Source organism: Bos javanicus, chromosome 13 (assembly GCF_032452875.1).
Source record: "Bos javanicus breed banteng chromosome 13, ARS-OSU_banteng_1.0, whole genome shotgun sequence".
Classification (NCBI taxonomy): Eukaryota; Metazoa; Chordata; class Mammalia; order Artiodactyla; family Bovidae; genus Bos; species Bos javanicus.
In genome coordinates this window covers 76,896,580-76,924,329 of record NC_083880.1, presented here as the reverse complement: position 1 = coordinate 76,924,329, position 27,750 = coordinate 76,896,580, and the positions used below count along the sequence as shown (strand labels likewise).

At 50.9% G+C, this 27,750-nt stretch overlaps 1 protein-coding gene and 1 long non-coding RNA gene across 3 annotated transcripts in view; one reads left to right on the top strand and one right to left on the bottom strand.

Moving 5' to 3' along the window:
• Window positions 1-27,750, top strand: part of PREX1 (phosphatidylinositol-3,4,5-trisphosphate dependent Rac exchange factor 1) — a 181,610-nt gene that overhangs the window by 35,681 nt on the left and 118,179 nt on the right. The window lies entirely within an intron of this gene.
• On the bottom strand, window positions 10,137-15,079 carry LOC133259860 (uncharacterized). Its single transcript, XR_009740545.1, has 2 exons — window positions 15,002-15,079; window positions 10,137-10,657 (listed from the first exon to the last, which is right to left on the bottom strand). It is a non-coding gene; the product is annotated as an uncharacterized LOC133259860 (long non-coding RNA).

Sequence of the window (27,750 nt, the reverse complement as noted above, 5' to 3'; positions counted from 1 at the left end):
AAGGGCTTGGACTCGGAAAACCCAGAATGTTTTCTTCCCTTGCACCTGGGAGAAGGCCATATCCCACTGTGGGTCGTTAAAGTCATCATTTATTAATGGCCACAGCTGTCCCTTCAGGTATGAATAAATAATGCTCCACTATGGTCCCCTAGTCTTGTAGGATCCTTGAGCACCTTAGAGGGATCTAGCTAAGAGTCATCTCAGTCTAGCCTTTGACTGGAGCTCAGAGAGAGGAGGTGATTTGCTGGGGTGGGGTTGCAAACCCAGACGCCCATGGGTTGACAGGTGAAGGAGCCAGGTGTAAGAAACGTGATGCCACCCTCACCATCTGTCTTTTTGTTTTTCCACTTTTAATATCAGCCTGGATATCTTTAGTCTCTTTGTGCCTTGGTTTTTTTTTTTTTTTTTTTTTTATGTATAATACAGAGATAAGACTACTTGTCTCATAGATGTTTCTTTAAAAATTAAAAAAAAAAATTGAGACATATTCACACACTGCAAAATTGACCCTGTTACCAGCATCCACACCGCTGCCTTTTATACAGCTGCAAGGTTATGCACTGTCGTTGCTTTGTAATTCTAGAACATTCCATCACTCTGGAAAGAAACCCCAAACCTACTAGCAGTCCCTCTCCATTCTTTCCCTCCCGAAGAAGCCCTGGCAACCACCAACCTACTTTCTGTCTCTGTTGTTATTTAGTCGCTAAGTCATGTTTGACTCTTGGTGACCCCATGGGCTGCAGCATGCCAGGCTCCACTGAGTTGGTGATGCTATCTAACCCTTTCATCCTCTGCCACCTGCTTCTCCTTTGGCCCTCAGCGTTTCCCAGCATCAGGGTCTTTTCCGGTGAGTCGGCTCTTTGCATCAAGTGGCCAAAGTACTGGCCACTTCATAACGTTGGAGCTTCATAACTTCGTATGGAAACAAACCCGAACGGACTCCTTGGCCAGCCCAATACAGCGTGTGGCTTGTATCATTTCACGTAGCGAGACTTTGTAACGGTTCATCCTGGTTGTAGGCACGTCGGGGTTTTCTCTTTCAGGGCTGAGAAACTCTCCATTATCTGGATACAGCACCTTTGTTCATTCATTCATCTATCGACGGACACTGTTTCCTGGATACCAGGCGCCCCATCCTATGGGGCGGCTGCTTTTTTAGAGATGAGGGAACTGAGGCCCTGAGGCCTGGGAGCCGTAATTGGCCCAAGATCACACTGTGAGGATGTGGCAGAGCTCAGATAGCAGCGAGCCTGGCAGGCCGGCTCTGGAACCCATGCGGTGACCCCACGCCTCCTTGAGAACCGGAGGTCACGTGTCCCGTGTAACATGTAACGGGGGCAGCTCCTCCCCACCCCCGTGCCGCGGTCCCTGTGCGGGAACACGAGCCCAGCATTGCCAAATCTCCTGCCTTTTTAAAGATGTTTTCCAACAGCCGGAAATGGTGGAGTTTGGGGTATGAAATCACTCGATTTTTAAATGCTGGCAGCTCGATCATATTTTTAACAAACATTTCATTGGCCAAACAAAACATGTCGGCAGGCCAAGCCCGTGGGTTGCCAGTTCGCATGCTCTGCCCCTGGGGCGACTTGTTGGTGGGGGAGGAGCATCGCTGGGCACCGACCTTGACTGTGGGCACTTCCGGACTTCGGGCTCCCGCCTCCCCTGGGGTTTTCGGGCTCCTGTCTATGCCAGTTGTGGTTAAATCTGGCCCCTCACTGGCATGGTGGGCTTGGTGAGGGCCCTGGTGCCATTTGATTGTTTGGGATCCTTGCCTCTCACCGCCAGGGTCATGAAACTGTGGCCTGCTCATGATGGGTTGCTCACTGTACAGCGCCTGGCTTTTTAAAAAAACTTGTAATTTATATTGGAGTATAACCGATGAATAACGATATGATAGTTTCAAGTGGACGGCCAAGGGACTCAGCCATATATATACGTATATCCATTCCCCACAAAACTCCTCTCCCATCCAGGGGGCCATATAACACTGAGCAGCGTTCCCTGTGCTTTGCAGTGGGTTCTTGTTGCTTATCCGTTTTAAATATAGCAGTGTTTACAGGTCGATCCCGTATTCCCCAACCGTCCCTTCCCGCTAGGAACCATAAGTTCGTTCTCTAAGTCTGTTAGTCTGTCTCTGTTTTATAAGTAAGTTCATTTGCAAATGTCCGTCAACGGTGCCACGACTAAACGGTGTTTAGTCGCAAGTTGTGTCCCCCGCTTTGCGACCTCGTGGACTGCAGCCCGCCATGCTCCTCCGTCCATGGGATTTCCCAGGCAAGATTACTGGAGTGGGTTGGCGTTTCCTTCTCCAGGGGATTTTTCCGACCCAGGGATCGAACCTGGGTCTCCTGTGTTGGCAGGAGTATTAGGAGGATTCTTTACTGCTGAGCCACCAGGGAAGCTGATCCATCGACAGAATGGATAAAGAAGTTATGGTACATGTGTATATATACATACATACATACATAAACAGTGGAATATTACTCAGTCATTAAAAAGAATGAAATAATGCCATTTGCAGCAACACGGATGGAATTAGAGATTGTCATACTGAGTGAAGTAAATCAGACAGAGAAGGAGAAATCTCGTATGCTGCTGCTGCTGCGTCACTTCAGTCATGTCCAAATCTGTGTGATCCCATAGATGGCAGCCCACTAGGCTCCGCCGTCCCTGGGATTCTCCAGGCAAGAACACTGGAGTGGGTTGCCATTTCCTTCTCCAATGCATGAACGTGAACAGTGAAAGTGAAGTCGCTCAGTTGAGTCTGACTCTTCGCGACCCCACGGACTGCAGCCTACCAGGTTCCTCCGTCCATGGGCTTTTCCAGGCAAGAGTACTGGAGTGGGTTGTCACTGCCTTCTCCCAAATATTGTATGATTCCCTTATATTCAGAATCTACAGCTCCTGTCTTTGACTTCGGGCATTAACTATCTTCCTACAGCTGGAAGCCGCTTGGCGCATCACGGTCTGAGATCTAGAGGCCATCCCTGGTTCAAACTCCAGCCCTGCCCCTTCCCAGCTGTGACCTTGGGCAAGTTGTTGAACCTCTTGGTGCTTCCACTTTCTAATCTGTACATCTGCACAGTGGAGTTCATCTGTTATTTCTGGACTGAATATGTGAATGGTGGTCAGTGTGCCCCCGGAGCCTGGCTAGTCACAGCAGCATAAAGTGGACGTGAGTGCAGGCTTGGGAGCTGGACTCCCTGGGTTCCAGCTGTGCCACTCACTAGCAGTGTGACCCTGAGACAAGAGACCCGACATTCGTGTTTCATTTTCCTCATCTGTCAAGTAGAGGTAACGTTATAATAGTACCTCCATCCTGGGGTGGATGTAGCAAGTAGAGCAGCACCTGACTCATGTTAGGAACCCATAGCATCAGCTATTGTTACTATTACACACAAACGGACACAGACAGACATGCAGACAGACGTGGTAACCACCAGGGCTCCGCCATCCGGCAGAAGCAGCACGAGGGGGACTGTTTCCTCACGCGTGTCTCTGCGTGTTTGCTGCAGGAGTGACATTAGCATTTGTGTGTGTGTGTGCGCGCGCGGGTCTGAGCCAGCCAGCGGGGATGCTATTTTCTGCACATGCACCCCCATGTGTTAATAGCGCGTGTACCTTATGTGTGTGTGCGCTCGCCCTCTCCCCAGCATGCTCCCAGAAATAAACTCACGCTCAGGTTCTCAGTGAACGCGGCCCCCTGAGCAGCCAGTGGTGTTTGAACTGATGGGGGGTGGTGGGAGCTGATGGGGCGGGTGGGACAGGGTTGGGTGGACGGAGGAAGGTTCCTGCTCCCGAGGTCAGGGTGTGGCAGGGAGCGGGGTAGGGGTGCTGAGTGCCTAGCTGTGGGCCGTGGGTCTGAGCCTGCTGGCTGTGGCCTGGAGAGAAGGCTCTGGGGTCTGCCTTTCATTCTCCTGATGTTCAGCACAGGTGTGGCACGTCCAGCCATCCCTGCGCCTTTTTCTGCCTCTCCTCACCTTCCCTTTCTTCTCCGTGGCATATTGCAGGCACTAATTTAGTCAAGAGCTCCTTGGAGGCGAAGGAAAGCTGAAGCACTCAGAATTAACACAACAGAATTTTAACTATCAGGAGAGGCAGCCTGGGCTACTGAATTTAGCCTTCCCTTCTCCCCACCTAGCTCATGGTTTTTGCTTTTTCCCTCTTCAACTTCTCGAATTACCTTGCTGCCTACTGCCCTCCTTTTCCCTTCAAGCCTGTGGGGTGTGGAGCCCTTTGTTCCCATCTTTTCTCTTTGGTTCCTGGAAAAATTTCTGGGGAGCCCAGTGGGTCGTCAGGCTGTGTCTGAAAGGGTGAAGTGGTGAGATTTTGTTTTGTTTTCCTGTCCTGATCCTAGAGTGGATTCACTACCCATCCTAAAAATAGTAAGATTCCCTTTCTTACTGTTGTTGCTGGTGTTTAGTTGCTAAGTCGTGTCCGACTCTCTGCGGCTAAATGGACTATAGCCCGCCAGGCTTCTCTGTCCATGGGATTCTCCAGGCAAGAATACTGGAGTGGGTTGCTATGCCCTCCTTCAGGAGATCTTCTTGACTCAGGGATTGAACCCCGCCTCCTGCATCTCCTGCTGGTAGATTCTTTGCCACTGAGCCACCTCAGAGGCCCAGCAGACACACGTCAAGCACTTAAGATCTGTTTTGCTGTGTCGTTGGCATCCTACACCCACAGCATGCACGCTTGCATTCTTTCACTCACAGGCCTGCCCCTCAGCCTAGGTACTGTGGTCTCCAGGTGCTGTGATAGTGAACAAGGCTGAGAGTCCTCACCGTCACGGAGCTTGCGTTTGGGTGGGCATATAGACAGTGAACAAATAAACAAATGAATACACAGAGTATCAGCTAGCGATAAGTGCTAGTGAGAAAAATAAGACAGAGATGGAGCTGGGGTGGGAGTGAAGTAGGCTGAGTGGGAATGGCTTCAGAGAGGTGCTGATGTTTGAACAGAGGGCTCTAAGTGTTAGCCATGGTAGCATCCGGGGGAACGGTAAGTGCAAAGGCCCTGGGGGAGGGGGCGGTCATGCTGGTATGGTGAAGGCTGGGATGGCTGGAGCAGCTTGCGAGGAGTGAGGTCTGGGGTGGCTTGGTGAGAATGTTGGGCTTGATTCTCAGCGGGGTGGAAGCTACCCTGAGAATGGAGTAGGGACGTGATCTGATTCAAGGCTCAGAGAGGCTCAGGCTGCTTGACTGGACAGCAGAGAAGAAAGTGGTAAGGACAGAGTGCAAGCGCAGAGGAGCCCTGAGTTGTTGAGGGCTGGAGTCTGGGAAAGGGGAGAGGTGGGCAGTTCCTGGCAGTGGACAGCTCAGCGTTGTGGGTGGCTGGGGCGGGGGGACTGGCCGGAGCCTGGGCCTGCCATGGACAGGCTGTGTGGCCCTGGCAAGGGACTTAGCCCTCTGCAGCTTGGTTTCCTTATCTGGAGCACGAGGGTGATACCAGTGCGGACCCCTGAGGGTTTCAGTTCAGTTCAGTTCAGTCGCTCAGTCGTGTCTGACTCTGTGACCCCATGAATCGCAGCACGCCAGGCCTCCCTGTCCGTCACCAACTCCCGGAGTTCACCCAGACTCACGTCCATCGAGTCAGTGATGCTATCCAGCCATCTCATCCTCTGTCATCCGCTTCTCCTACTCCTCCTGCCCCCAATCTCTCCCAGCATCAGAGTCTTTTCCAATGAGTCAACTCTTCGCATGAGGTGGCCAAAGGACTGGAGTTTCAGCTTTAGCATCATTCCTTCCAAAGAAATCCCAGGGCTGATCTCCTTCAGAATGGACTGGTTGGATCTCCTTGCAGTCCAAGGGACTCTCAAGCATCTTCTCCAACACCACAGTTCAAAAGCATCAATTCTGAGGGTTTAGTGAGGATTAAATGGGATCCGGCATCAAAGTGCTTATGCCGTGTGCCCTGCCCGCTCAGCTCATCCTGAACTCTCAGGAAGAGCTTCCTGCTGATACCCACCTCTTCACCCACTCCCCTCCTCCCCTCCTTCACCTTCCCTCTGCCTCCTCCCCCGGCTTCCTTCCCCTTCCCCCTCCTCTTCCAGAGAAGCACTGTGGTGAGGACCTGGGTCAGGGCCTGAGGCTCAGCATGTTGTCCTGGCAACGAAGGTGGACAAAGACATGGAGGAAGTGGTTGCCAGATTTCACTGAGGTGACACCTGAAGGACTTATTTCATTCTGAATTGGTGGTTATTTGGAAGGAGTGCTCATAGCTGGACTTCTGAGTTCCTAGTTAGGGTCAGGGTTTTATTTAATCTTTGATAGTGGACTTTCTGTGTAAGTGACTGAAAACCCAAACCAAACTGATTTAAACAAGAGATTAAATGTTGTAGCTCGTGCAGCTGGGAGATCAGCTTCAGGTATGGTTTGATCTAGGTGCTCAACGTGTGTCTCTGTTCCGCTGCCCTTTCTGTTACCTTCATTCTTGTGTCCTGTGTGGCTCAGGTGGAGGTTATGTGTGACACTCCTCAAGCTGCATTAGGGTGCTTTACTACAAAAAGGGGAAACAAAAGCTGATGGCAAAAGGTGAGGTGCCTGCAGAACTTATTTGAAAGAGGGGAGAGTCCTGTGTGAGGTGGCAGTGGGTGGGTCTTTGGGTCTGAGCCCAGCGTTCCGCAACTGAGATTTCTGAAGGACATTTGAGGGCTGCTTTCATGACTCATTCTTGGATGAATTCACTTCACCCAGGTTACATCATATCCTCAAACATCTGCCCTGCATCCTGCAGAAGGCTCTAGGACACTGCCTGCCTGGTCCTTGGGTGGTGGAGGGCAGGGTTCTATGGTGGATGTGGACTCACCAGTAAAAACCTCTCCACTTACGAAACACTTCCCATGGGCCCTTTAAACACGTCGAGTGAATTGCATGTTACATTTGGGTTTGCACATGACCTCTCTGTGGTCCCCTCTCAGCGTTAGAGGTTTTGGTCTGGGTGCGTTCACTGTGAAGCTTCTGGCAGTCCGCACGTTAGGTTTAGTCACCACATCGGCAGTTTTCCGAGTTTTTCCTTTTCCTGGGTATTTGTGACTTCCCTAATTTTTAGGTTTCTTAAAGACAAAGAAAATAAAACAAACCACAGTCATATTTCCAGACCCCATCATCTGGTGGCCACTTGTAATTTGGGATGTTTGGGGGGAAAAAAGTGTTTTGATCATTCTTCAAAATTAGACTTTGAAAATGTTTCATTGGGTATTTCTATGTTAAAATTTTTTTTTTCCTTTTTAAAAACATTTTGCAACCAGCCTTCTATAGGGTTTTTCTTAGTCTTTCTCCTACCCTCCAGATCTGCTTATAGAATTCCTTGTAAAAATGAGTTTTTCTTTTTTGCAAGAGGGTTTTTAAAAAACCTTTATATAAATCTATAATGTTGTGAGTAGCATAAAGAGGAAATGAGCTAGAAAAGTGCTCTGGTCTTTGAAAGAGTCTCTCGTGGACCCTGGTTGACCGGAGGCTCTACTGCCAACGGGCATTCAGGCATCTGTTGCTCCGTCAAACACTTATTATTAATACATGTGATGTTTTGGAGTCAGCCTTTTTTTTTTTTTTTAAATAAAGGACCTTTTTGATGCCTTTTAATAGAACTCATTGGAGAGTTGGGATCAATTTCCCCCTGACTGTGAGAATGGTGTATCCAGAGGTGACTCAAGTCGAGGCAGGTGTCAGTCTCCAGGGTTAAAGGAATTCTCTCTCTCCTGTTTGAGGCACTGCCCACCCACCAGGGTGGGGAAGGGAGGGGTCCCGAATGGCTTTCCGCCCAGCTTTGCTAGACTTGCCGGCCACCAAGGAGTGAGTCCCCAGAGGGTCATCAGCTTGCGGTGCTCAGGGGGGCTTCTGAGAGGTTCTCGGAGTGTGGGGTGGGAAGCGGGGCTGGGAGGGTCATGGGTCATTGGCCAGAGATGCTCTGACCCATCCCAGCGGCCTTGGGCCCTTCCCACCCCTCCCTCACCCCGTTCTCTCTTTCTTCTCCGCTTTCCCTCCCCACTCCCATCTCCCCCACACTCTGCCTTCAGAATCCGTGCTCTTCACCACTTGGCTCTCTGCCCCCTTTGCACGGAATGTCATAGGTCACAGGTGCTGCTGTCTCTGCAGGATTGATTCCAGAAGGGGCTTGGTTTGCTTCTTCTGAGGACACATATGCATTTTTGATTTTGGTAGTTGCTGCTCATTTTCCTGCGAGGGTGTCTCCCCACCCGCCCTCCCCTCTTCCAACGAGGCACTGGGTCCCTTTCCCAGGAAACTTGGTACAAACCTCGATTCCTGGGTGTGCCGAGTGGTGTTCCCCTCCCCGCCAACCTTCCCCGGTCCTTGGTCTGGCGCTGCCCCCCCGCCCCCCATATCTGTGCTCCAGATCCCTCTGGAGCAGCCCTCTCTTCCTGCTGCAGGACACCCTCTCCCAGGATCCAATGAACCTGCTCCCCCCGCCCCCCCCCCGCACCCCCCCCCCGCCGGCCGCAACCCCAGTAGGCCTCTCTCCCCTCTAAAACCCTCCACAGAGACCCTCCCCACCCACCTGTCTGAGAAGTTCCGCCTTCCCCTGCTTTCTCCTTCCTCTTAACACCGCTCCTCTGGGTCCCTGGGGATGTATGTCTGGCTGACCACGTGTCTCCTTTTACTAGAAGTCAGGCTCTGGGTTTCTCTCGATCCTGCACCTCCATTGCCTGGCCCCGTGGTAGGGGGCTGGTAAATATTTGTGGACTGAATTTGGGGAAATGAGCTCAGTTTTCTTTCTCCTGCTGGGGCCTTGGGGGATCTAAAACCTCAGAGGTGAAAAGGCTTAAAGGGGGAAAGAAGAGGGGCCACTGCCTGGGGCCTGATTATCGGGGGAGGTGAAGTCTTGAAAGCTGACCTTAAAAGCCCAGAGAGGCTAGCCAGTGGCGATGAGTCCTTGCTGCTGCCCAGGGACTAGGGGTCACTTCCACGGGGTGAGAGGAGGGGCCCCAGAGTTTGCGTCTCAGCAGTGATACCCGAGCTTCTTACTGGCTGGGTGGTGCTCTTGTGCCGGGCCTCCTGGAAGGGGTTTTGGGAGCCCTGGGAGGCTCAGTGGCTGCAGCTAAGCCTGAGCACCACCAGGGGTGGTGCCCCAAAGCCAGCTTCTTGGGACATAGTGAACAGCGGTGGGGCACCAGTGGCTCTTAGCATCCTTTACATTTTTGATGAATGAGTCCTTTTAAAAAATGTTATTTCCTTTTAATTGGAGGATAATTGTTTTACAGTATTGTGTTGGTTTCTGCCATCTATCGGCATAAATCAGCCATAGGTATACATATGTCTGCTCCCTCTTGAACCTCCCTCCCACCCCGTCCCACCCCCTAGGTTGTTACGGAGCCGCGGTTTGAGTTCCCTGAGCATACAGCAAATTCCCATTAGCTCTCAGTTTTACGTGTGGTCAAGTATATGTGTCCATGTAACTCTCTCCATTCGTCCCACCCTCTCCTTCCTCCCCCAGCCCCTGTGTCCGTAAGCCTGTTCTCTTTGTCTGCACCTCCATAGGTTGATGACTGAGCCTGAAGGGTGCTCCCTGGCACTGCTGGCCCTCACCTGTACCTGGTAGGGGCTGGGCTGCCTGCTGCCCTCCAGCTCTCCTGTTACAGGAGACCCCAGATGTGGTACCCTGCACAGGCAAACCAACTCTTATTAAATATCTAAACCTTATTGAGATGAAATTTACATAAAATGAGAGGTACCCATTTGAAGGCATGCCTTATCAAATTTCACCAGGCTGGGCCCAGTGGCTAAAGGTAGGGGAGCTGACAGCCTCTTTCTGCCCAGGGCAGGAAAGGGGCTGCTGTGGGGTCAGGTGGGTTCAGGAGAGGTGCTAGATACTTGTCACCCGAGGCCACACACCCAGAGGTCCACTGGACTTTCTCTTCTGGTGGGTTTTCGGTTCCTGTGGGCCAATCAGTTTCTTGCCCCAAGTGATGAGGTTTCTCCAGGAAGGCGGGGAGACCTTTACGTCCTGTGGGGCTCGGCAATCTGCAGATCTAGAACGACCTCACTGCCTCGGATTGGTACCAGAAAGCGGACCGTGAATCCATTGGAAATGGACCCTAACAGGACAGTATTGGGAGTGGAGGGAGGGACTGGATGAGGACTTTACCTTGTGGAACAGAAAACCAGATATCCTAAAAATAAGTTGAATTGTATCTTTTCATTAATTAGGATATAGGATTTAGGATGCAGGAGCAATTTGTCATGCATTCTTCGATCAGTAAAGAGTGAACCTAGTGTTGATTTTTTTTTTCCACTGGGGGATGCATAAATTTTCTGATAAAATTAAGTGATTGCATGATGTGATGTCATTTCACATAAAGTTGCCCTTTACAGCATGATGATAAAGAGTATGATGATTGAGTCATTCTGCAAAAACTTTAGAGCTGGTTTTCAGTGCTCACGCCTACCTCCCTTTGATGGTTCCATCATCTCCTGGAACTCTGTCTTGTCTTCTTCCTTTCTGTGTGAAGCGGTCTACCTGCCAGGTCCTTATGTGTTTATAGCTTTGTCCCGCATTAGCTGCTTGCTGTTTGCCAGCATCACTTTCGTCTATGTCATGAAATCCAGCATCTTTTGCAAGGCTTGCAGTTTCACTTTGCAACTGATTTGCTTTCACTTTGTCCCGTATTTTGACTGTGGTATATCCAGGAGAGCAAGAGCTGGAAAGATACAGAAAGGAGGTTAGGTAGGGTGTTTGGGGGATAATTTTAGAAGTGGTCAGCTTGTTTGGAATATTTTGCAGACAGGATGGCCTTTCTCCCTGGGAGGACTTGGATAATGAGTGGACCCTGGAGGAGTGTCTCTGTTCTGGAGAAGTTGCAGAGTGGTCCAGGGGACTGTGTGATTTTTCCAGCCTCATCTTGTCTTTCCTCTGTCTTAGACCTGGAATTAACTACTATCCAAGGAGCTCTGGTTCTTTTTATTGGAAGGTAGTATTTAGAAACCTAGGTCTGGGGGTGAGGTGAACTTGTTGCTGCTGTGACTGCTTGTCACTGCTTCTGGGCCCTCTTGGTGGATAGAGCTGGGAAATACATGTGTATGTGCTATTCACACCTGCACACACATCTATATTTCCATAGCATTCTACCTGTATATGATCATTCCTTGTATCCATGGGGCAGTGACTCCAGGATGCCCACAGATACCAAAATCTGAGGATGCTCGAGTCCCTTATATGAAACATCATAGTATTTGTGTGTAACCTATGCAAATGCTCCTATATACTTTAAATCATTTCTAGGTTACTTATGGGCTTCCCTTGTAGCTCAGCTGGTAAAGAATCCACCTGCAATGCGGGAGACCTGCGTTCAATCCCTGAGTTGGGAAGATCCCCTGGAGAAGGGAAAGGCTACCCAACTCCAGTATTCTGGCCTGGAGGAGTCCATGGACTGTATAGTCAGTCCATGGGGTCGCAAAGACACTACTGAGTGACTTTCACTCACTCACTCACTCACTCAGGTTACTTATAATACCTATTACAATGTAATGCTATGTAAATAGTTATCGATACTTGGCAAATTCAAGTTTTGCTTTTTAGATTTTTCTGGAATTTTGAGGGAATATTTTTGATCCATAGTTGGTTGAATCTCCAGATATGGAACCTGTGGATATGGAGGGGCAACTGTACATTAAAGATTGTAAAGTAATTAGCCTCCAATTAAAATAAATAAATTTAAATTAAAAAAAAGAAAATAACTCCAAGTTTGTATTGATACCCAATGCAAGAGTTTTAAAGGTTTAATTTTTAAAATATCGTCATTCATTGCCCCCCACCCTCAGAGGTCCTGCCCTCCCTGGGTCATGCCCTTCCCGACCTGTAGCCCTTGAAAACCAGTCTGTTTTAGTCCCTGTAGTTTTGGGTTCTGTCCCTACAGTGTTGCCATTTCCAGGATGTATAGATTCCAGGAATCACCAGCATGCAGCGTTTTGAGACGGGCTTCTTTCTTTTAACATGAGGCCTCTGGGCTCCACCCCCGGTGCCGGGTGTATCCAGTTTGTTCCTTGTCATCGCTGTGTCATTGCTGCGTCTTCTTCCGTTGGTTGGATGTTCCACGGTTTGCTTATCCGTTCACCTGTTGAAGGGCGTATTGTTTCCAGTTTTTGGCGTTTATAAATAGAGCTGTTATAAACATTTGTGTACAGGTTTTGGTGTGAACGTAAGTCTTCATTTCTCTAGGACGAGTGCCCAGGAGTGGGCCCATATGGTAAGTGGGTGTTTAACTTTGTGAGAAGTTGCTGAGCTGTTTCCCAAAGTTGCTGTGCTGTTTGGCGTTCCCACCGGCAGTGTCTGAGAGACCCTGTGGTTTTTACATCCTCGTCAGCACTTGGTATTGTCAGGTTTTTAAAAAAGCCATTCCAATAGAAGATAGTAGGATCTCATTGCAGTTTTCGTCTGCATGTCCTTAATGGCTAATGACGTGGAGCCTCTTTTCCTGTGCGTTTTTACCATCCACATATCCTCTTTGGGGGATGTGAATGTTCAGGTCTTATATCTGCTTTTGCTGATTGGTTTGTTTGTTTTCTTGCTGTAGAATTTAGAGTTATAGTCTGCATAGGGATCTTCTGTCAGACTTGTCATTTGCAAATATTTTCTGCTAGTCTGTAGCTTGTTTTTTCATTCTCTGAACAGTATCTTTGGCATAGCCAACGTTTTAAATTTTAATGTATCCCTTATTTTCTTTTGTGGATCTTGCCTTTCATGTCACGTCTGAGAACTTTTTGCTTGACCTTGGGGCACGAAGATTCTCTCCCCTGTCTTCTGAGTCACGTGTTTATGATCCGTTTTGAGATAACTTCCCTACAAAGTGTGTAGTTTAGGTTGAGATTCATTAATTTGCATATGATGTCAGTTATCCCAGCACCATCTGTTAAAAAGACCATCCCTTCTGCATTGAATTGCCTTTGCACATTTGTCAAAAATCAAATGGCTTTATTTGTGTGGGTCTGTTTTTGGACTCTGTTCTGTTCCTTTGATCTGTGTGTCTGACCTTTCACCAGTACCGTATGTTCTTGATGACTGTAACTTTATCATAACTCTCAAAATTAGATAGTGCAGGGACTTCCCTGGCGGTCTAGTAGTTAAGACTTCGTGCTGCCAATGCAGGGGGCCCGGGTTCAATCCCTGGTTGGGGAACTGGGGTTCCACATGCTCCTTGGTGCAGCAAAAAGATGAAAAAAAAATTAGATAGTGTGAGCCCTCCAATATTGTTCTTTTCTAAAATTGTGTTGGCTATGCTAGTTTCTTTGCCTTTCCATGTCCATTTTAGATTTAGCTAGCACAGAGTTTTAAAAGTTGGAAAAATTGTTATAAATGTCTAGATTTCCAATTTCTCTTGGAAAACAGAGCGCTCTGGCTCTATTTCTGCCTGGTGACAGCTGATTGGAGCAACGTAGTGGCCACCGCTTTAGATGAACATCTGCAGTCCAGTTTGCCACAGTCCACCTGTCTCCCTTTTGTCCCGCACCTCGCCAGCTTCACTGAGCGTGCTCCCGGCCTGGCTTCTGTAGGCATTGGTATTTGTAGTCTCTGGTGTAGACTCCTTGGGCACCTCTGGCTGTGGGATCTCACCTACTGATCATCCTGATGATGATCATGATGGAGCAGTAGAAGTTCCACTTGGAGCTTTGTCTTTGGTGCTGTTCTAAGGCCTTTATCTGTGGTCTTTTTTCAGTTCTTTGCTGCTATAGGGCATTGCTCTCATGATGCCCATTTTACAGATGTGGAAACTGAGTCTCAGTAGGTAAGGCTACTGGCCCCAGGCTGTCACAGCTTAGCTTTGCTGTGACCTCAAGCCTATGTTATATCAGAGTCACTGCAGGTGCTACTGGCTACCTGGTGGCTGAGGGCAGAGACCTTATGAGCATCTCAGGTTCTCAGCTCCTCTCCAGCTCTGCCTCTGGTGTCAGGGTTTGCACTCAGATGTTTGTAATGTGACCTTATGAGGCCGTTCATTTCCTCCTAGGATCAATCTGTAGATAATTCTGGGTGGCAGGAGGGGGATGAATATCCAGCCTGGTGGCCAGCCCCGAGGGACACTGGGGTTAGCAGCCTTCTGTGTGTGTGCCTGAGGTTGAAGTCCACTGAAAGTATAATGGTGGTGTGTGGCTTGGGCCCCGGGGCCTCAGGCTGGAGTTTGGAGAGTTGGAGAGCTCGGGACTTGGAGGCTTTTCCAGAGTCAGACCCAGGTCATGATCATTAAACACCTGTGAATTGCCTCGTGTCGTGCGGTGGTTTTGCTGCCAGAAAACCTGCATTTTTGCTGCAGTCTCACAGCTTCCTAGTGAACCTTCTCAGGCACGTTCTTTGCCTCCCTCGGCCTCCCTCTGCAAAAAGCGCTCTTCCTAGACGGCTGCCTTGCAAGGTTGTGAGGGTGAAGCCAGTGCAGTTGAGTGTTTGGAAGAGTGCGTGTCTCGTACAGCACGCTCAATAAGCATTAGCAACTATTATTATGTCATTATTAATGCTGTAGAAGTTGCTGACCGGACCAGCGGATGAGAGAAGAACCCTGGGCCCTTACACACCAGAGACGGGATGGTGGCGTGGGTGAGAGGCCTGGCGTGAGGTCAGCCTCTCTGATTCTGCCCCTTGCTGAGTGTGGTGTTCGCGCTCTCAGCACCTCAGTTTTCTCACCTGTGAAATGGGATTAATTGGAATACCACCTGCCTCAGGAGAATTACATGAGATAGTGGCATATAAAATACATAGCCTGGGGACTTCCCTGCTGGTCCAGCGGCTAAAGTTCCACACTCCCAATGCAGGGGGCCCGGGTTCCCTCGCTTGTCGGGAAACTAGATCCCAGATGCTGCAACTAAAGATCCTACATGCTACAATGAAGATGGAAGATCCCACGCGACTAAGACCCGGTGCGGCCAAATAAATAAATAATAAAAAAAAAAAACATAGGCTGGAGCCTGGCATGTAGGCGATGCTCCATATAAATGCTTGTTCTTATTTGTGCTGTTCTTGCTGTTCTTATTGGTATTTATTAATGTTGAGTTCTCACATTGGTCTTCCTTCTGGAGAGAAGCAGAGTGAACCACTCAAGAGACCCAGTGCTAGGCAAGGGAGCGAAGCCTGGGCCTCCAGTCCTGCAAGCGGTGCCTGCTGGCTTTTCTGAGGGCCCGTGAGTCATGCTGCTTTAGAGGGGAGCCTGGGAACCCTCCCTTCCCCATTGACTCTCCCTCCGAAGCAGTGCCCAGCCCCGGGCCCCAGCTGCTGGTTGCCATGGAGTCTGGCTGCCATCCCAGCTCACCGTTGCTAGGCAGGCGTCTGGTTGCCAGGCACCACCTCCTTGGACACCTTAGCTCTCAGAGAGCCTGTTTCAGGCTGTCTGAGGGGGTCGGGTCCCTGGGAGCCTAGCGTTTGTGTTTCGCTAGAACCTGGGAGGTTCGTTCTCGGGGGCAAAGGGGTCTGAAGAAACGTGAGGCTGGGGTCTGGGGTACCCCAGCCTCCAGCTGCAGTGTGTCAGCGTGCTCCTCGTTGGACCCCCTTAGGCAGCTGGGCAGAGCTCATATCTGTTTCACAGATGGGGACAAATGAAGCTTGTGGAGGGGAGGGGAAGGCCCCCAAGGGGGCCCTGGCGTCCTCTACCCTGTCCTGGGGGAGCTGGGGCCGCACTGACCCTGCAGCACTGAGGACTAGGGTCCTTCCCCTGCTGGTCCACGGTGCTGAGTGACCTTCTTGCTCAGGGCCTTGCCCTTCGTGCTTAGAACACGGTCCGTCTCCTCAGCCTGTGTGGTCAGGCACCTGTGTACCTTTCTGCCCGAGTTGGTGACCCATCGCTGCCTGGGTCACCTTGCCTGGTCCTTCTGCTTAGCTGCTGGCTCTGCTCCGGCCGCAGGGGGTTGCCTGGCTGTTCCACAGACACAGCAAGCAGGCCCCTGGCCCCAGGGCCTTTGCACTTGCTGTGAGGTGCTGTGCTCTCCCCTGCTGTCCCCCGGCTCATTCCCTCATCTCCTCAGGGTCTCAATCCCAACCCCCGCACCCCACCCCCTCCAGCTTCCTATCTCCCGTTACAGCGGAGTTTTCTTCAGAACACTTAGTGGTGGGTTGGCCAGAAAGTTTGTTCGGGGTTGGCCCAGCCGGTGTCCTGTTTGTTTATTGCCGGTGCCTCCTGCATCAGCTCTCCGAGGGCGGGCGCATCCCCTCCTTGGTTTCTTGTTCTAGCCTGGGGCCTGCCTCTTAGCAACTGCTCACTGTGTTCTTTGCTGAGTGAGCGCGTCAGTGACTCCGTGGAGCCATCAAGGAGGCAGAAGCTCTGTGTTCCGGGTCGGGCGGTGGGTGTGAGCGAGCACGTGGCGACTGACACACAACAGGAGCTGCCCCATGGGCCACCTGTGTCCCCAGAGCTGAGGCGACATGGGATTCTTGTTGCCCGCGGACCAGGGTCCTCTCCCTCCCTCTGAGAGGCGGGTGACCCCTGACGCCCTGCATGGTGCTTGAAGACTAAATTCAGCTTCAGTGGAAAGAACCCCTGCTCCCAAGGAAGCCCTAGCATTTATCAGAGAGTCCCGTTTTGAAGAGGTGGAAAATCCCAGGGGGACCGGCCAGGGCTGGGGGAAGCTCCCGGCAGTGGTTTTAGCCCCGCGGGTCCCACCACTCCCTGTCCTCCCAGTCGGTCTTGGTCCAGCCTCCCCGACAAAGCAGCTTTCACTGAGGTCTGGGGGAGGGCACGGCGCATCAGTGGCGGGGGCTGGCATTCCTCTCTGGGTCTCTGGAGCGTCACACCGTGCTCCCGAAGTTGGCACCGTCATTCCTTTTTAGAGATGAGGAAACCGAACCGTCGAGGGGTGGAGTTGCCAGCCCAGGGCCGCACAGCAAGATAGCCAGTCTGGGATGGGAACCCACTTGTCTGACCCCGCAGCTTGACCGCAGGAGCCATGCTGCCTTCATTCTTGGACCCTGTCGGCCCTGGCTGTGAAGCGGGAGGTGAAGTGATGGGGTAGCAGAGGAAGCAGCTTCACCGCCTCCCTTGAATCCCTGGCTCCTCAACCTTCTTGTCTGTCTCCTCTCTTGTGCCTCCTCCAGGCAGCCGTCCCTGAATGCCCCTGCCTGCATCCCCTTGCCCAGTCTGGCTTCCTGGCACTCAGCATGGCTGCTGTTGAGTCCACATTGTGCAATGATTGGCCGATGATCTGTCTCTCTTGCCACACAGGCTTGCATGACAGAGACCTAAAATGTCCCTGACTGAACTCTCGCTCTACATGCTCCCCCTACCCCCAAACCACAGTATTTCCTGTCTCAGTAAAAGTGACCTCCATCCTGCCGGTGTTTGGGCCAAACACCAAGGAGTCGACCTCCACTCCCTTCTCTCACCCCCAACATCCCATCCACCCGCAAATCCTGTGGACTGTGCCTTCAAAGTCCATTTAGAGTCTGACCATTTTTCCCACTCCCATGTCACTACCCTGATTGAGTCCACCATCATCTCCCACCTAGACTCATTCAGGCAACCCCTCCCTGAGCTCCCTTCATCCCTCCCCAGTTTAGTCACTCAGTTGTATCCGACTCTTTGCAACCCCATGGACTGCAGCATGCCAAGGCCTCCCTGTCCATCACCAACTCCCGGAGTTTACCCAAACTCATGTCCATTGAGTCGGTGATGCCATCCAACCTCTGTTGTCCCCTTCTCCTTCTGCCTTCAATCTTTCCCAACATCAGGGTCTTTTCCATTTAGTCAGCTCTTTGCATCAGGTGGCCCAAGTATTGGAGTTTCAGCTTCAACATCAGTCTTTCCAATGAACACTCAGGACTGATATCCTTTAGGATGGACTGGTTGGATCTCCTTGCAATCCAAGGGACTCTCAAGAGTCTTCTCCAGCACCACTGTTCAAAAGCATCAATTCTTTGGCGCTCAGCTCAGCTTGCTCTATAGTCCAACTCTCACATCCATATGTGACTACTGGAAAAACCATAGCCTTAACTAGACAGAACAACTCCAGTCCGCCCAGATGGAAAGCTTGAACTTAATCCTCATTGGGGACATTTATGGAGCACATAGTGTCTGCTGGGCCCTGGGCCAGAGAGGCCTTTACAGGTATTCTCTTATTTAAATCATCCTAGTAGCTCTTCAGAGAAGGCAATAGCAACCCACTCCAGTACTCTTGCCTGGAAAATCCCATGGATGGAGGAGCCTGCTAGGCTGCAGTCCATGGGGTCGCGGAGGGTCGGACACGACTGAGCGACTTCACTTTCACTTTTCACTTTCATGCATTGGAGAAGGAAATGGCAACCCACTCCAGTGTTCTTGCCTGGAGAATCCCAGGGACGGGGAGCCTGGTGGGCTGCCGTCTATGGGGTCGCACAGAGTCAGACACGACTGAAGCGACTCAGCAGCAGCAGCAGCAGCAGCAGCTCTTCGGTAGGCACCATCTGACCCATTTAACAGATGAGTACAACTGAGGCCACTGCAGGTAGTGGGTGATTTGCCTGTGGACACAGTTTCTGAGTAGACTTGTTCGATTTCTCCAGACAGCTTCTCCATCTGCCCTGGCACGCAGCCGGGTGGCCAGCCCTGGCTGGTTGGCAGCGGGCAGATGAGCCCTAGGCCCGTCCGAGCAGCCTCTTCCTCTTTCCTCAGCAGACATGAAATGATTTGTGTGGCTGTCACCATTCCTCCCTCTGGGACGCTGACTTCCTTGTTAGCCTGATGTGGTGGGAAGTTCTGCAAAGAGAAAAAGGGGAACTGGGGCATTTGTGCAGAGCTGAGTACAGGATTCTAGGTCTGCGTCGCGTGTCTTGTGGCTGGTGGCCTGGGGCGAGGCTCGGGGCAGTGGGGCACTGCCTTGCCCGCTGGTGTCTCGGCAGACTCCTGCCTTCCTTCAGTCATTCATTCTCTGACATCTGTATTCCCGAGGACTTGGCCCCAGGCCCTGGGCCATGGGTTGGGACATGGCTTCAGCAGGCAGAGTCCAGCCCTGCCGATGGATGCCTGGCATCTCGTGTTGCAGCGACCAGGCTGGCTCATCAGCAGGAATGGTTCTGCCGCAGAGTGTAGACTGATAACCTCTCGTCCCTTCCTGGGGGTGTGGGTGCCCTGCCGGGCCATCCCTTGTGCCACCCGAGAAACCCAGGCCTTCTGGAACTCTGACTTTGCTCAGTGATGTGGTTGGACAAGTCATTTAAAAAAAATTTCATGTTTAATTGGAGGATGATGGCTTTACGATGTTGTGCTGGTTTCTCCTGTACCAATGTGAATCAGCTCTAAGTATACATAGATCCCCTCCCTCTTGAGCCTCCTTCCGCCACTGCATCCTAGTCCTCTGGGTCGTCACAGAGCTCTGAGCAGAGCTCCCGACAGTATACAGCAGGTTCCGCCAGCAATCTGTTTCACACATGGTGGTTAGAGTACATATGTGAGTGCTGCTCTCTCAATTCATCCCACCCTCTCCGTCCCCAGCTGTGTCCACAAATCATTTTTGTAGGAAAATTGAGCACGGGTGGTGGTGATGATGATCAAACATGCATTCCCTGCATGGTCATCCCCAGCACACAGGGGCGTGGTGGGCGTCACAGGAGTTCACGTTGGTGAATCACTCAGGACAGCATCTAGCAACGAAGTCAGTTTCCAGTGAGCGTCCGCCACAGAGGCTTTGCTGTCCGGGCCTCCGCGTCTCTGTAATGCGATGGGACTTCACCTCTGATAAGACTCTACCTCGTGGCTGTTGACATCATTTGGGGGCAATCGGTTGGTGCAGACCCTTCGGTGAAACATTTAGCAGAGTGTTCATGAGGCTCCCAAATGTGATATCCTGGGACCCCCTGGATCTCACACCGATATTGGAGACTGAGAAAAAGTCCAAAGCATAGAGGGGGGAAAGCCCCAGACACTTAAGTACCATGATGTTCATCAAAGCACCGTGGGTGAGAACTCAACACTGGAAACAACCTAAATGTCCCCAAATGGGGAAATGGCAAGGTGACCAGGCACGCCCCCTTCTCCAACTGCCGCAGACAAAGAAGGTGACATGCCTGATTATGTACAGCTTGTGACGGCATCTGTGCCTTCAAAAGGACGCAGAGAAAAACTGTTGAAGGTGACATACCAAAGCATTAATGAACTGTGCAGTTGGAATGTGTGATTTCCAATTTTCTTATCATGCTTTTATCAGGTTTTGCCTTGAAAGGCCACTGTACACATTCAAACCATAAGAATAGACTCTAGTCTAATCTTACTGCTAGATTAGATCTAGCACTTTCTAGGGCTTCCCTGGTGGCTCAGACGGTAAAGAATCCTCCCGCAATGTGGGAGACCTGGGTTCCATCCCTGGGTTGGAAGATCCCCTGGAGGATTCCATGCACAGAGGAGCCTGGCAGGCTACAGTCCGTGAACAAATTCCACTTCACCTGTGCTTTCTAAACCTCAGAGCCTGCTCAGGCACCTGGGAAAGTGTATGACAAAGTAGATGCCCAGGCTCCACCCATCCCACTGCACTGGGGCCTCTGAGTAGCAGGGCCCAGGAATTGGCTCAGTCTGATCTTGGCTGTTTGTCAGGATTCTCTCTGTCTTCCTCTTCCCAGCAGCCCTCCTTGCTTGCCTACATGTTCCCGAGTTCCCCATGCTCCCTCGAGCCCTGGAGAGTATCTGCGAGCTTCTACAAGGGCACAAGTTCCCTGACTTTCCCATACCTCTTGAGTCAGATTAGCACTTCCTGGTACACCTCTTGGGCAAATGTGTCTTTTGAAAAGCTCCCTGGGTCATTTTTATGCCACTCTTTGGACATCAAACCCCCTAACCTAGGGATTGCCCCCACTTGGCTTTTAAAATCAGACCTCTAGTTGTACTTTAATATTATTTTATTTTTTCTTTTCATATATATATATATATATATATGTATGTCCTTTTGGCTGCATTGGGTCTTCATTGCAGTGTGCAGACTTTTTTCTACTTGTGCTGTGCGTGGGCTTCTCCAGCTGTGGCATGTGGGCTTAGTTGCCCCTCAGCATGTGGGACCTTAGTTCCCTGAGCAGGGATCAAACTCATGACCCCTGCATTGGAAGGTGGATTCTTAACCACTCGGACCCTACCAGGCAAGTCCCATGTGCCTCAATTTTAAATTATAAAGACCACACGTGCTCATAACATTGAAAAGGACTGAAATGCTGCAGAAAATTATAAGGAAGTCAGTCCTGTGATCAGCGTGTGGTTTGTATCTACAAGTAATTTATTGAGCACCTACTGTGTACCAGGGGCTGGGGATGCAGCAGTGCACGAGACAGGCAAGATACTCATCCTCACTGGGCTTATGATGAAGCTAGTCAACAAAGACATTACATAAGGAAGTTCGACAGGGTTCACTTCAGTTCAGTTCAGTCACTCAGTCGTGTCTGACTCTTTGCGACCCCATGAACCGCAGCACGCCAGGCCTCCCTGTCCATCACCAACTGCCGGAGTCCACCCAAACTCTTGTCCATTGAGTCGGTAATGCCATCCAACCATTTCATCCTTTGTCATCCCCTTCTCCTTCTGCCCTCGATCTTTCCCAGCATCAGGGTCTTTTCAAATGAGTCAGCTCTTCACATCAGGTGGCCAAAGTATTGGAGTTTCAGCTTCAACATCAGTCCTTCCAATGAACACCCAGGACTGATCTCCTTAAGGATTGACTGGTTGGGTCTCCTTGCAGCCCAAGGGACTCTCAAGAGTTTTTTCCAACGCCACAGTACAAAAGCATCAATTCTTGTAGTAGGTGATAAATACTATGCAAAAAAAAAGAATGAAGCAAGGTAAGAGGTGGGGTACCTTAGCAGCAGCATTTTCCAGGAGTGATGATGCTTAAACTACAGGGAGGCCTGGCGTGCTGTGGTCCATGGGGTTGCAAAGAGTCAGACATGACTGAGCGACTGATACGTTCCTGGAACATCAGAGTGGCCCTATGCACAGGAGGAGCGGGGGAGAAGGGAGGCAGAGGGGTTGGGGAGTAGAGTTGGGTCAGGCCCCTGAGGAGTCTGGTTTTATTCTGAGAGTGGTAGGCACCGTGGGAAGGTTTTAAACAGGGGAAAGCACCAGGCAGCGGTCTGTGAACATATGGGGTGTACCCAGTGCTGGGGCTCCTGGAGGTGCCCCTCAAGCAACGATCGAGCAAGCATTTGAGGATGTCTCGGTGCCCGTGATGGGTGTGGGCGTCTGTCAAACACCAGGAGAAGATCCTGCTCTAGTATTGGAGGTGCTTCCCCGTTCAGTGGGGAGCCTCCTGCCTTCCCTCCCCAGCACTACCACTCTGACCTTTTGGAACCTCCAAGCAGTCTTCCTGTTCTTGCATCTTCTCGGAAGCAGAGCCGTGGGGCAGTGAGGCTGTGTGCACGCATGTGTGTGTGTGTGTGTGCGTGTGTGTGTGTGTGTAGCAGCTTGTCTCTTTGGTAACAGGCCTCACCGAAGCCAGGGCCGCGTGGGAGGGGGTACTCGGTTTGCCTGAAGTGCAATGGATGTGTTGGCTGCCAGAACCTGGGAGCCGCGTGTGTGGGCAGGTGGATGAACCAGGGTGGAAGGGAACCATCTCCTTTCCATCACTTTGCTGGAAAAATAAAAAGTTTGGAGTAATTTTGAGAGCAGTGTGACTACACCCGTTTAAGTACACAGGTCTTACGTGCACATCTCCGTGACTGTTGCTTGCTCTTCACCACCAGGCCAAGATCTAGAACGTGCTGACCCCAGAGGTCACTTCATGCCCCTTGCTGGTCAGCACCTGGAGACAAAAAGTAACCTGTTTGGTGTTCTGCTGAGAAAAGTAGCCGGTTTGGTCATCTCTGTCATCAGAGATGCTCTTGGCAGTTCGCTGGCTTCTGCAGCAGCGCGGTCCCACGGGGCCAACCTTCTGTGTCTCTGGCCTCTTTGGCTCGGCCACTGTTCTTAGGACACGCCCGTGTCGTCCTGTGTGTGCGCGGTTCTTCTTTTGATTGCGGAGTTGTATTCCATTTTGTGAATACACTACAATCTGTGCATCCACTCGCCTGCTGGCAGACATCTGTGCTTTTTTAAAATACGAGTTTTTATCGTGCTCCTTTCCCGGTGCTAAGCACTTTCTATGTAATGTTTCCTTTAATCTTCCAAAGAACCCTAAGAGATAGAAGCTCTTATTTACCCTGTATTACAGATGTAGAAACAGAGGCTCAGAGGCTTATGTAACTTCCCTTCCTTTCTTAATAATTATTTTTTGAGCATCGTGTATCTGCCTCGCACCAGTCTAAGTTCTGTGGAGACGGCAGTGATCCAGACACACAGAAGTCCATTCCACTGATGAGAAAGGACCACTCATTAGAGTATAAAATAGCATGGAGACTGTGATAACTGCTTTATAAAGAATGAAAGCAAGATGTGGAGGGGGAGAGTGTCTTCCTCCGTAATAACCTGGGGGAAGAGCCTTCCAGGCCGAGGGAATAGCACATGCAAAGGCCCCGAGGCGGGGACAAGCCTGGAGAGTCACAGGAAAAGGCAGATTAGCTGGTATGGTTGAAGGGGAGTGAGACACCCCGTTTCGGGGGAAGTATGAGGAAAATATATTGTAATCTGCGTGTTGGGGGTGGGGGCTTTCTTCTCTCATCAAAGATTGACAGATAAAAATAATATCAGTGATGGGAGTGTATGTGCTGGCATTTCATGAGGCCTCACTCTTGTGCGAGGCTGAAGCTGAGGTTCATTATCTGTGTCATCTTCTCGAGGTAGGTGTCTGAATCTCCGGTTACAGAAGAGGAAGCCGAGGTTAACACGTAGGTACCTTCTCCACTGGTAGGTGGGACCTTGAACCAGAGCCTCCCCTTGCCCTCCTTTCTCCTCCCTCACGGGGTCCCTGGGCGGCAGGTGAGGCCCCCAGAGAAGGACCTGTCAGAAGACTCCCTTGGGGGAACCTTGGTGACCTGTCAGTCTGTGGGCCCGGGGAGGCCCAGTCTCCCCAGATCACCTCGCTAGTGGGCATCATTTCTTATAATCCTCACGGTGATCCTTGAGGCAGTCTTACTGTTCTTCTTTTTGCTTTTGGCTGTGGTGTGCGATATGCAGGATCTTAGTTCCCTGACCAGGGATCGAACCTGCGCCCCTTGCAGTGGAAGGGTGGAGTCCTAACCACTGCACCGCCAGGGACTTCCCATGCTGTTCCTGTTTTCTAGATGAGGAAACAGGCCCAGAGGAAGGACTGTCTCTCTCTCTCTCTCATTCATTTGCTTATTTTCACTTATTCATTCAGAAATACATTAAATGCCAGGTGCTAAGTGCTGCGGGGGCGGGTAACCATGAATAAAACAGAGTGAGCGCAGCAGGAATAAAGCTGTGGCTCAGCAAGACCTCTTGGAGCTCTGGTGAGGGAGACAGGCCTTACTTGAATAATCTCATAGGTTACATTGTAGCTGTGGTGGCTCTAAGAAGGGTTTACGGAGCTGCTGGGGCCTGAACGTGGGCTTTGAGCTGGTTGAGAAGGCAAGCAAGGTGAATTGATATTAACTGGGTTAAGGGAGGGCCATGAGCGCTGTGGTTGGAGGGAATAGCACGTGCAAAGGCCCAGGGGCCGGAGCAATCTCCACGTCTTTTCACAACAGCCTGAAGAGCCTGAAGGCTTGGTGGCAGTGGTGAGGAGGGGTCCTGCATGGCCGTTTTGCTTGTTATCCTCAGAACGGTGGGTAACCATTGGTAGGCCTGGTAGGACCTGGGGTGACCACATTTGCATTTGTAAAGGTCTCCTTTGTGACTTGCCTGTGGTCACTCCAGCCAGAGTGCCTCACTGACCTTGGCCTCCCGACTCCTGGTCATCCCACTGGGCCATACCACTCCCTGACCCCCAACTAAATTCTTCCACCTTTTGAACCCAAGTGGCAATCTAGTCCTGTGGGAAAGAGTCTGGACTCTGGAGCTCCAGGGGCCTGGGCTCAGTCCTGGCTCCCTCCTTTCCTCCCTGTCATGCCCTTGACAAATGTCCTGACTTCTCCCAGGTTCCATTTCCTTGTCTGTGAACAGGGCTACAGCAGTCACCTCCTCATAGACTCGGCGTTGGCATACAGCAAGCACTTAATTCATGTTGCAGCTGGTTCTGGTGTTCTTACTCCATTGGAAGCACAAACATGGTATAGGTCAGATAACTCGGTGTCTGAGGTTTCCAGCATCTGATCTCACTAAATGGCTTCTTGCTTTCTAAACTTGGGAACTGAATAGAGCCTGGCAGTTAAGGAGAGTTGATATTATTATAATTATTTTGATAATTTTTGTTATCAGACCACCTGTCCTTAATGAATTTGTTAACAGAGACCATCAGTTGTGGGGAAAGAGGACATATCACAGCTTACTAATTAGAAGACTGAATAGAAATGTGTGAAATGTGTAGCTATGCTATGTAATAGTAACTATTAATATTATATATTCATAGGGCTGGGCTTCCCGGGTGGCGCTAGTGGTAAAGAACCTCCCTGCCAGGGCAGGAGATGTAAGAGACTCGGGTTTGATTCCTGGATTGGGACAATCCCCTGGAGGAGGGCATGGCAATCTTGCCTGGATAATTCCACGGACAGAGGAGGCTGGTGGGCTACAATCCATAGGGTCGCAGAGAGTCAGACTCAACTAAAGTGACTTATCATGCATGCACACATTCATAGGGCTTCCCGGGTGGCTCAGTGGTAAAGAAGTGCTTGCCAGTGCAGGAGACTTGGGTTCGATCCTTAGGTGGGAGAGATCCCCTGGAGGAGAAAATGGCAACCTAATCCAGTATTCTTGCTTGGAAAATTCCATGGACAGAGAAGTCTGGTGGGCTTTAGTCCATGGGGTCACAAAAGAGGCTGGACACGACTTAATGCAGCTGAGCACACACACACACACACACACACACATTATGTATTCATAATAATTAACAGTGGAGTATTAGGATTGTGCTAGGCTGTTGATGGAGATACCTGTGTCTCCAGGTAGGTGGTTGTATCAGTTTCCCTTTGCTGCTATAACAAATTGCTACAAAATTGGTGACTTAAAACAACACAGATTTATTATCTTAGGTTTCTGGATGTCAGATGTCTGAAATGGGACTTAAAGGGCTAAAATCAAGGTGTTGCCAGGGCTGTTTTCCCTCTGGCAGTTCTAGGGGCTCATGCCCTGACTTGCTTTTCCAGTTTCTAGGGGTTGCCTGCTCTCCTCGGCTCCTGGCCCCATCCATCTTCATAGCCAGGGATGACTGGTCTTTCTCACGCTGCATCATCCTGACACTCATTCTCCTGCATCCTTCTTTCTCTTTAAGGATCCTGTGTCCTCAAAGGGCCCAGCTGGATGATCTGGGATAATTTCCCCATCTCAAGATTCTTGACCAGATCACATCTGCAGAGCCCTTTTTCGCCATGTAAGATCATATATCCGCAGGTTCGGGGATTAGGATGCGGACATCTCTGGGGAGTCCTGATGCAGCTGACCTCAGTGGTCAGGGGCAGCAGGGGCCTGTCTGCCCCCCGGTATCCACAGGCTCCCCTGGCAACATCTCCCTCCCTTCGTCTCCTGGACCTGGAAGGCCAGAGGCAGTGCTGGATCACGGGGACCTAGGCACAACTAGGGGAGAGGACTTCAATGGTGTGGCCCCATTGAGAGTCGGATTGGGTGGGTCGTTGGTCAGGGACGCTGAGAGCACAAGCCTAGGTCAGAGGGAAACAGCAGAAGGCCAGTGTCCAGACTGGTGGCCCAGCGGTCAGATCCCAGCTCTGTCTGCTTAGCTGTGTGCTCTGGGACTGGCCCTTCATCCACTGAGAACCTCAGTCTCCTTTTCTTTTCTTAAAAAGTTTTTTCTTTTTCAAATAATCATATATATTTAATTATTTTTTTCTTTTTTTTTTGGTGTGGACTGTTATTAAAGTCTTTTTTGGACTTGTTACAGTGTTGCTTCTATTTTATGTTTTGTTTTTTTTTTTTTTGCTAAGAAGCACGTGGGGTCTTAGCTCCCCAACCAGGGATGGAACCCATACTCTCTGCATTGGCAGTGAGGAGTCTTAACCACTGGACCGCCAGGGAAGTTCCTGTTTTTTTCTTTTTCCGCACTGTGTAGTTTGCAGGATCCTAGTTCCCCGATCAGAGACTGAATCCACACACCCTGTCATTACAGGAGTGAGGGGTCTTAACCACTGGACTGCCAGGGAAGTCCCATCCATCTCCTTTTCCGAAAGACAGGGCTGAGGGTGTCTGGGATAAGGCAGTGTGTGGGAAGCAGTGGGGACCTTGCTGACATGCCCTAAAATGAAGACCCCAGACTCCCATGCGAGCAGTACAGGTCTGTGCTCTGGAGCCTGCCCTGCAGTCAGCAGCCTCTTTGAGCCCCTGAATCCCTTCCCAGGGGCCTGAGCAGGCTCTGGGAAAAACAAACCGGAGGAAACCTCCACGCTGAGACCCCCGCCCTGGCCGGTCCCGAGTGCCACTATCTTTACATTCTCTCACTTTTGTGTATTGTTTCCTGACTTTGCAAAGACAATTCTTCACAAGCCAAGAAGTGGTGGGGGGAAACCGCTCCCCCCACCAGCCCAAGTCACAATTGTTTGGGGAGATGGAAAAAAAAGCTGGGCGGAGGAAAAAACAAAACCTCTTGAAAGTCATTGTCCTCAGATGTCAAGTGTCAGCCCCGCGGAGAGGAGAGCGCATTCCACCCATTGTCCTTCCACAGACAGGCACGGGGTCCCCAGGACGTCCAGCCGCCCCGCCCTGCATCCTGGGGCCCCCGAGTGACTTGGTTTGCTTTGTCTGGGACATTCCGGCGGGAAATACCACCCAGAGCGGAGCCCGTTCCCAGCCACCGCTGTCTCGGTCACTGT